This window comes from Microchirus variegatus, assembly GCF_963457635.1.
Source record: "Microchirus variegatus genome assembly, chromosome: 11".
Classification (NCBI taxonomy): Eukaryota; Metazoa; Chordata; class Actinopteri; order Pleuronectiformes; family Soleidae; genus Microchirus; species Microchirus variegatus.
Genome location: NC_139812.1, coordinates 636,567 through 647,106, shown reverse-complemented (window position 1 = coordinate 647,106; position 10,540 = coordinate 636,567).

Sequence of the window (10,540 nt, the reverse complement as noted above, 5' to 3'; positions counted from 1 at the left end):
CAATTTAAATTGAACATGGTTCAATCCCATTTAATAAGTTCAGATGTGTTTATCTCTGTGACTATCTATCTATCTGGTTCTAGACGGATCCAGAAAGTCTTCTAGATCTAGTGTATCAAAATGTAAACGGTGACCATGTGTTTTAGCCTTGGTGGAGATCTGTGTTATCTGAGGGCTCTTGTTCCGTCTGTTTTTATTAGTTTCTTAGCATTTAATATCATCATAAGGCCTTTTCCCATGTTTCCCAAGTTTCCCAGACACAATGTGATTTAAAATGGAGCATCTACAGAATAACACTTCACTTACAGCACAGGTCAAATGCAATGGACTTTATTTAGCTCTGTTTGCATGTGCAGGCTACATCCATCCTTCCAGATCCACTATCTATACCGACGGACGTACTGTGTACAGGATCACAGAGAGTTGGAATCTATCCCGACTCACACGGGTGAAAGGCATGAACAAGTTGCCACTTAAATACATGGTAATACATGTACAAACAGACCATCAAGGGAAATTCAGAGTACACATGTTTATGGAAATGATCGCCCCCTGGTTGTGACTGTGCAGTCCACTGTATCGCCTTGCCAACCACGTCAGTAACACACACTTCAGTACACCAAGGTGTGTGATGCTGGGTTGTCTTATTATCTAGAGATTATTGCTCTGGAGAATCAAACCTTCAATACAACTCTGAACATTCAGACGCTGCTGTTTTTTCCACTCCAAACTGATTTACCTTTTAGTGATTCATCAAATCACCTCTGTAGAGATGAAAAAAGAAAACATATATAAAGAGTCAAATCATTCCCCAAACAAACATTCAAAGACATCCATCACAGTTTATAGACCTGCTTGTGGCGTCAACCTACTGCGTTCAAAGTAGTTGCGTACCCAGTTTTCCTGTGCAAATACAGCGTATTAGTGACACTTCAGGTGTGCTCACTTTCACCTGCAGTGATGTATATGTTTCTTTAAATTGCATCGGTTTCCTGATATCCCGTGTTCAAATCCAGCTTGAAATGACCTACTCATGGATGAGTGACGTTCATTAATCACTTATTAACCATTGACAGTTTTCTCTTCAAACAAAAATGACAAAGTTTTCCGAGCTACAACAATCTTACACAGCACATTGCACTTTCTTGATCCATTGACGATACAGGACACTTAAACTGAGTTGATATTCTAATCCAAGATGTGACTTTTAATGTTTGCACCGCTGGATCACAGAATAAAAAATACTGGATGGTTTGTGCATCATTTAATACACATTTCATATTAAAAGGGTACATGTATACCATGTATACATGGCCATTTTTGAAACCTTGGTGATAATAAACTTAAATTGGAGTGTAAACATTAAGTGAAAGGTTCATAGAGTTGAAGAGGTACAGCTGACACTTGATGAGTAGGAGGATCAGTCCCAAAGTCATGTCAAAGTCAACATGCTGCTTCACTGTTTGAGGCTGTTGGACTGAATTGAGGTAATAAAACATGTGAACAAGTAATTACCCAAAGTTTATTAGGGCTTTTTTAGTGTGCCAGAAAAAAAATATCTGACTATTTTTGCATATCCAGATTTTTCTCCACATTGGTTTTGAATGTCTGGAGCTCTGGGCAGCAAAACAATTGAAACCACATGAAATCCGTTTTTCTCAAATCCAAGTGGTTTGAGATGTTTCTACAATCAGGTTTCTACACGTGTCTCAGTCTGAACACTCTGGGGCTCGTATCAGATTTCAAATTGTCTTCTGCTTCACTGTTACCGCGATACGCAACAACAGTGAAGCCAGAATTACAATACACCAGTCTCAACTATTTCTGAGCTTTTCTTGACAGGGTGACATTGTTACCAAAGCGACCCAGGCAAAAGAATTGGATATGTGTGCAGAAGGTTTGCCTAAAAAGATCTGATTTGAGAAAAAACCCATTTACCTAAAGTCTGAACATAACCTTATGGGGCACTTTTAAACTGCAGGCTCTTGTGGTCCAGATGTGACTCAGATCCCTTTTTGTTTTCCATGACAGTCTGAAGAGAACAAATGAAGTGGAATCCTATTTTCTTCAATTCTGATTTAGGCCACGATGGCTATGTCCACATCACCAGCCACACTGATTCAGTACAGATCAGATTTGACAGTTCACATTTGTAACTAGTGCGTGTCTTACAACTGACACAATTGTCCTCTGAAACACTTTTTATCCAATATTAAGATATGAATTTCAAATTTGAAGGGGAAAATTCAAGACGTCTTTGAAGGAAAAATGCATCACGGAATATTAGTTTGAACTTGTGCACAGTGTCTAACATGTATATCTGATCGAGTAACACATAGTGAAGTGACGCTGGAATTGAAAATGGCATTTCCGTGTCCACACAGCCATGAAACAAAATCAGATCCGAGTCACATCAAAGGATAAAAGAAATCAAATATGAGTCACTTCAGTCTGGTCTTATGTAGTTCCTCCTTATGTCCACGTGTCCAAAATGGATACAGGTTTGATGCTTGTGACGCATCCACACCCACCTCTGTACAGAAATGCTTTCGAATGAGCCCTAATTTACAATTTGGCTCTTTCTCCTCATTATTAGTTGCTCATAAATTCGGTGACTTTCCACTTCTCAATAACTTAAACATAAAACTGTACACACTAACCCAACCCCCTGTTTGTTTGCTTCCGTACAATAGCGTGCTGTATTATCATTATTAGATGCTATAGCCAAATCTAAGAAATCATGTGAAATGCCAAACCAAAATAAGTATCAGCAATAAATCCAAATAGAGCACATATGGCTTATGGTGTAAAAGAGATAGTTCAGGTTTTTTGTGAAGTGTGGCTCTATGAGGTACTGAGACATCCTCCATCACCCCCTGAGCCGAGAACCAGCTTAAGACATGGAGGTTCACATAGTAAATAGCAATAAAAGACCCACTTGAAGAGGACACATTATGGTTTTTCTGTATTTTTCTTTCATCTAGTGTTTTATGTTTACTGTTTCAAGTAAAAGGTCAAAAAATTCAGACCATTCAGACCTTCTTTTCTTACAGTAAATGTTACATACAAATGCACCGTTTTAGCATCATTTTATTTCCCTTGTCACAATTATCATTTTTAAATGGCAATGTAACCAAATCTGTGCCACGCAGGAGTGAACAAATGAAATAAGTGAGCCTTTCTTTCACATTTGGCGTCAGATATTATAATAACATAATAGGAGGTTAATGCAAGTGTCTGTCTGTCACGGCTGGGTTGCGAACCTGCGAACCAGGGTTTAAGATCAATGGAAAGGGAACAGGGCTTGTAACAGGAGGGTTGCCGGTTCTAATCTCTGCAAGGTCACAAAGGCTGGGCTACCTCTGAGATGTCCTATTCATGCTGGAAGCAGTCGATCAATCACGGCAGACTGGGTCACATTTTCTGATCATTTGTACATGCAAACCTTTTCAAGTCGTGAACCTAACTTTAAAATAAAAAACCTTAATGTGAGTATAATATGTCCTCTTTAATGCCAGATGTGAACAGTCATACTTAACACTGGTAATGCTGATTCTGAATGGTTGTCTGTGTGTCAGTACCTCCAATAACCATGGTTTAAAAAAAACCTGAAATGTAACTTGAATAGAGCTTTGAAAAGGCCTCAGTCTGCTTCAAACAAACAAACTCATTCTCTTGCCGCAGATGCTGCTGCTTTCCAAAAATATTTGCCATTTGCCTCAAATTGTACAAAGCAGTTCACCTAAAGAATACTGAGACCTTAACAGGCACACACACACACACTCAAGCGCTGTGTCACCATGTGTACAAAAATACTGTGAGCTCAGGTTAACATTTGCACACTTTCTATCAGTGTCAATTTAGCCCTTGACATTGTTTCATGTGGGAGGAGGCCTTCGACAAATTGATTGATAATCTGTTTCTCCAGAGACGTCGTCATGTACGTACACACACTCTTCATATGTCAGTCACCAACATTCTCTGGTCCATTTCAACAAAATCATCCCCTTTGTTAGTTCAGGTTAGCACTGACACTAACACTGATTAGATAACTTGCATTTTTTTTTTGTCAGACATTTAGTTTGATAAACATAGTGATGGAATTCCTCTTGCCCCTCATGGCACCATTTCAGCCATTAGACTGTGAAGGTTCTCAGTCATCCAGATCAGAACTGTACGCCTTCGAGTCTGTAGATATAAGCAACCGCACTTGATCTAGTTATGATGAAGTGTTTTCGTCTCTCATCCAAGAGGCTTCTAGAACAGAGGAAGCCTCTTTGGCGAGAGGTGAAACGTCTTCAGCCAAACTCAAGCAAGTCCAGTTGCTTATACCTACGATCACAAAACTCATAACCATTGCTTTTGATCCGCAGATGGTGACAATCTCTGAGTTGAGTTGTGTATTTAAAACAGAGTATAAAAGCCTTCGGTCTGATTACAGCCTTCTCCACCTAAGAAGGACCACTGATGCTGAACCACACCACTGCTGGTTCTAGAAAATTACAGCAACGATGATTCCACAGAGCATCATCTGACCAAGCTTGGGTCTGACGATGCATGAGGTCAGTTCTTAATCTCCTTTTTCCCCAAGTCCCTCCATCCTACGTGACGTACTCGTCATCGTCGCTAGGTTCTGATTTGATGTGGTCTGGGTGAAGTAGAGGAAAGTGTGGTGCTGTAGTCCTGGTGCAGACATACCACTCTTTAATGTTAGACAACTGAGGTAAGGCTGGGTTGACTGAGCGTTGGCTCCTCCGCGGGGTTCTGCTGCTCTGTTGCTTGTGGGTCAGCTGACTCTTCAAGCCTGACAGAGAGAGATCCAGCGGCATTGCTGTTGGGGATGAACTCCGCAGCAGCAGCTTATGGTCCACTTCACTGGCTGAGCTGATGCCCAGTCCATGATTAGTCAGAAGTGGAAAACCTGCATTGTTGTTGGCGAGTGACGGAGAGTGGCGATTCATTTTAAGGTTCAGTGGCTCGAGAAGAGCCTGATGAGGTTGCTGGAGTTGATGAGGGGTGGAGTCAAAAGGGTCCTGGAGGTCAGAGGTAGGTGACGACTTGATGTGAACCTTCATGTGCTTGCGCAGGGAGCTGGGGTGGGTGTAGGACTTGGTGCAGCCGAGCGCCTTGCAGTCATAGGGCTTAGAGGCTGTGTGGACCTGGGAATGCTTCTTCCGATCGCTGCTGTTAGCGAAGCGTCGCTCGCAAAACTCGCACTGGAATGGCTTCTCACCTGCAACACAAACATGATACTCATTTAAAAACAAACAAAAAAAAGTCTTAGTGAAGTAGAAACTCGGCTCTGCACCATAGAAACTCAGTCAGTTAGCCAGTCCCCTGTAGTCAGTGCAGACCACATAGCATTATCTCCCTCAGCAGCTCCTCTGCAGCTGGGTGACTGTCCGCAATAAGAGGCGTAGTGCTAACCCTAAAGCCCTAAAGTGCTTTCTCGCCTCAAATTATCTTAAAACTGCGTTCCGTGACACAGAAAAGTGAGAAACGGCCTCTCGGACGCCATTGCTCACTGTAGCCAGAAGCACAACAACCTTGCGTAGCGACCCCTACTGATCGGGCGGGAAATTGCAGCGCGTATCCGTCACCACGACGCAGAAGTATAAAGGCTCGAGTCGTCTCCGTGGTGACGCAGTCGGATAACGCATTACGCAGTCGGAGAAGTATAATGTGGCCTTAAGAGTCCTGTTCACCACCAACTCACACTGCCAAACCAAAATAAACCAGATTAAACTAAATAGGTGGGACGTATTTGTATCCAGGGCATCGAACAGTTGGCTAGGCTGAAAAAAAGCTTCACACAAGTGAATGTGTTTTATTTATTTATTATTTTGATAAGGTGTCTATTTTTTGGTGAATGCAATACGCTTCCGTAGTTTGTTACAACTGCCGTAAAATATATTTCAAGCGAACGTGAATTTTTTGAAAAGCCAACATATCAGTGTACATGATACAACCATGTCTGTAAATAAACTACAGCATTCCAAACTTTTTTCTTTTTTTTTTAGTTAATTGCTCTTGGGGGCCCTCTAGTGGTCAGGGGTCCCTAAGCAGTGGCTTAGCCCGCTTATGCCTTGGGCCGGCCCTGCTACTACTAATCGAAACAGGTAAGTGCAAATTCAGCAGTGGACCAACAACTCTTGTGTCCCATGGTGTAAAATCACTGGTTTTCTCAATGGCTTTTGGTGCAGGAGAGTAGCACTTTCACAGAAAAAAAACAAAACGCATTCTTAAAATATTGTAGACTCAAGATTTAGACAAAGATTTCATAAACCTAATCCTAAAAAACACTAAACACCTTCTCTTGAACCTGTGAAATATAAAGGGTTCATTTTTACTGATGTGTACAATCATTCATTACCACAGAATAAACCTTTAATATTAGGTTACATTATGAGTTTTAATGATAACTGACGACTGCAGCTTCTCCTACGTGTTTGGAAGCAAAGGGTGAGATGAGAAAATGTCAAGCTGTAACATGTTATACTCCACTGTTACATGTTACTCTATACCTTTAATCTTACCATGAGTTATTGTGACGGAGCAACACAAAAGCTGTTTGTCTGAAACATCTTACAAACACATTCTGCCTGAAACGTCAATGTTGCTGCAATAAAATGTACAGTATTTTGTAACTATGTACAGCATTGAAGGTATTTTTGAAATGGTTGTAAATTAGTTGCTACATGACAAACAGATTTGCTCTTTTCAGGATTTATATTGTGATTTGTGTCACAATAGTCTTCAGAAAGTTTGGGAAACACTGGTCTACAGTGTGTAGCCCCACAGAAATATGGAACGTGGGTATTTCCCCAGTTAAATCAGTTTTTAAAGGATCTATTATTGTTCGTTAATGTATATTTTTGTTATGAAAAGCCAATTTAAAATAAATGGATATATAATCACCTTTATTTTGATTGTTTTAAAGGTCACATAGAGTGGTCCTGTTGCACATATATGTTAGTTATGGAGGTCTACTTACATACATTAACTTGTTTTTATGCTCAAAAACCTCCTAGTTGCTGTAAACGAGCCGATAGAAATCCTCTTTTCTGACGCTGTTTTTCTGCTGCGAGATTTCAGAGTGAACTTTCACCCCCAGAAGACAGAGTCTTGTGATTGGCCAGTACTATCCAGCACATCCGTTCTCAGAAGCGCAGCGCCCCCGTCTGGAACGGTGGATGCACTGCTCCTCATTATCAAAACATTGTTTTAACTTAATAGCTTCTTCACGACTCCCCGCCTCAGTCCCTTTGACGACCTTTGACCCAGAGTCAGACCCAGAGTCAGAAGACACTGTCGCTCGTGAAACACCTCCACAACGGACGTTATTCTTCTTCTGCGGTTCAATGTACGCAACTGGATGTGCCCGGACTAGTGCCCGGAGGAGGACGATCGGTTGTTCAGGTGAACCGCTGCTTACGTAACTATTACGGGATTTTCAGTACACAACGTTCTCAGCAGTGGCTGAACTGTTTGTTTAGAACCTTCAGGTCTTCATAAACAAGGTAATGACGCAGATACACACTAAAAAACAGCGATAATAGGAACTTCCGGTCTAGTTCCGCTTTAAAATAAAAATGATCATTGCCCAGATAAACTAATAACTACCAAAGGTATATGGTTTCATACTAACACTACAGACATATACATAAAGTATATACAGTGCACACACACACAACACACACACACACACACACACACACATATTGTTTTGTGTGTGGGTTTGTTGCCCTTGTTATTTTTCCCTGAATCAATGAATGAGTGTGCTGTGTGTCAGGTGTATGTAAATACTGTAGGTGTGTGCAGGTGCAGACTCCATTGGGCCACAGTCCTGCCACTGATTGGTTTACCTACATGATGACGTCTGCCTTATAGCTGGTAAAAATAAGTGTTTGACACGAATGGAATTCCTCAGCTTCCACCAGACGCAAACCAGCCACATCCTTTGTCTCGTGACAGTTATTATGGATGTTGGGCAAAGGCAGCCAGTTTCATTTTAAGTCCATTTTCTCCCATTTGTGTCAGTTAGGGAGGTACTTTGTTATATTTTGATTCTGAGAATTGTCAGGTAAGATGTGTTAATGTTCCAGTTAGATTTGTTTTTTGCTATTTTGGCCTTTAGCCCATTCTGAAGTAATTTGGTCCTGAAAAAAAAGCACATATTCGATTCACTGGCTCTGTTTACGTTATTCCTCCTCGATGGGGCTTAACAATATATTTTTATATCTATATTGGGCATGCATGTGCTGGTGCTTTGTTTCAGAAAGTACCTATTTGAAGGCAAAGTGCAACCAGAGTCGCTGTAATTGTAAATCATGTATTAACCATGAAACACACCATTTATTATTATTTTATAATCCTTAAATAAAGTTAGGGCCTGCATTGATTTGGCTAATAGTGGAGAAAAATCATGAAACACATCAGTTTTATGCTTGTGAGTAATATGAATAATATTAAGTGTTGTGTTGTGCCGCAGCTGAAACACAGTGTCAGACTCTTCTGTTAGATGTTGAGATTTTAGACATTCCCTCGATGAACTCATGTTTTCAGGATTTATAACTGATCTACGTCATTGTTCGCTTGGACTTTTCGGACATTGTGCTCATGACTCGTCCAATCGGTTTGAAGCTTTTTTCATGATTAAAACAAGATTTCTGATTGTTGTAGCTTCTTAAATGTGAAGATTTCCTTGATTTCTTTGCTCCACATAACAAAGAAATCATTAAAACTGAATCATTTTGGTTTGTGAACAAAATAAGAAATTTCGAGAACATCATAATTTGACAGTTTTGACAAACACTGATCAACGTTTTTTAACATTTTCTGACATTTTCTGGACCAAGCGATTCATCGAGAAAATAATCGACAGATTAATCGATTATGAAAATAACCGTTAGTTGCAGCTCTATCTCTGACCCTCGCAAACTTAGGAAAATCCGAGTTCCAACTACAAATGGAATGCACCATTTTTTACTCACATAAATTCAGCCCTGTCTTGGAACATTTGGATTTTATATTCTGCAGTAATTAACGTGTTACTATCAAGGAAGACAACGTGACAACCAATAAAATTGGCTAAATCTTTCAGGAATTGCGAATTTTCTTGTAAAACATGCCGTATGTATTATTTAAATCGTATTATTTTATAGCTCCAATGGCAACGTTGTGCCTCTAGGTTGTGCTACGCGGTCTCTTCTCTCACTCGCTGCAGAAAAATCACTGGATATTCATGTGGAACTCTCTACAAGAGTCTCTGCCAATTTCAAACAAGCCTAGAATTAAATTAGCATATCATTCCAGTGTGACTACTGCAATATAAATCACACAAAAAACAACACTGTTTAAATTGCAAAATCCACTGGTCCATTTTTACATAAGGTATAAATGATAAAAATAATAAACCTTTTTTTTTTTATCATTTAAATATGGAAATAACATCTGAACAGCATACATTGTGTCACAGTGTGCTCATCTTCTCCCTCACGATCCAGCTGCTCTGCTACTTCCTGTCACCTTACATGACTCCTGAGCTGCAGTTAAGAGCCGTGACTCCTCGCTAGGAAGCAAGGGAGCAGGCGAGGACGCGTGGGGGGGAAAGGTACTGAACGGAGCCTACGTAAACATGGAGGGGATTCCTGGCAGACAGGGAACAGTCAGTGTGTGTGTGTGTGTGTGTGTGTGTGTGTGTGTGTTGCCTCTAGGATGTTTTTTTTGTCATAAACACGGACCTTGTCAGGACCAGTAGTCCTCATGGAGACCAAAAACCTGGTCCGAGTGAGATCGAACTCGGTTTCTAAAGAACTGGATACGTTTAGATGTACGAGTTGAATTGTGAAGAAGAGCAGCTGCACCATAGTGTGTGTGTGTGTGTGTGTGTGTGTATTGTCCTTCGTGGCTGTCATGAGGATGTCACAGATATACACACTGTGCATAATGGTTTTGAGTGTGTGTGTGTGTGTGTGTGTGTGTGTGTGTGTGTGTGTGTGTGTGTGTGTGTGTGTGTGTGTGTGTGTGTGTGTGCACAATGCAAGAGGATGCATCCGTACCAGTGTGCGTGCGCGTGTGGATCTTGAGGTTCTCGGAGCGTGCGAACATCTTGCCGCAGTTGGGGAACGAGCAGGAGAAGGGCTTCTCCCCGGTGTGCACGCGGATGTGGTTGATGAGTTTGTATTTGGCTTTGAACGCCTTCCCGCCGCGCAGACACTCGTCCCACATGCAGACGTGACTGAGGCTCTCGAGACCCGCCGCTACGTGCTCGGTGGTGACGTGGTCCACCAGCTCGTGCATGGAGGCGAAAGTTTGGTCGCACACCGACGTCGCCGTCCGCCCCAGCCTCTGTCTCGCGGAGGCAGAAGTTCGGTCGATCCATTTGCACACCAGTTCGGTTTTGACGCTGGGGCCTTTGGAGAAATCCAGCAGGCCGTCCACGGCACCACCTCCGCCGCAAACGCCGCCGCCGCCGCCGTCCGCACAGGCGGGGATGCCGGTGCAGGTCCTGGGCTGCTGCGGCGAGACGATGCTCGAA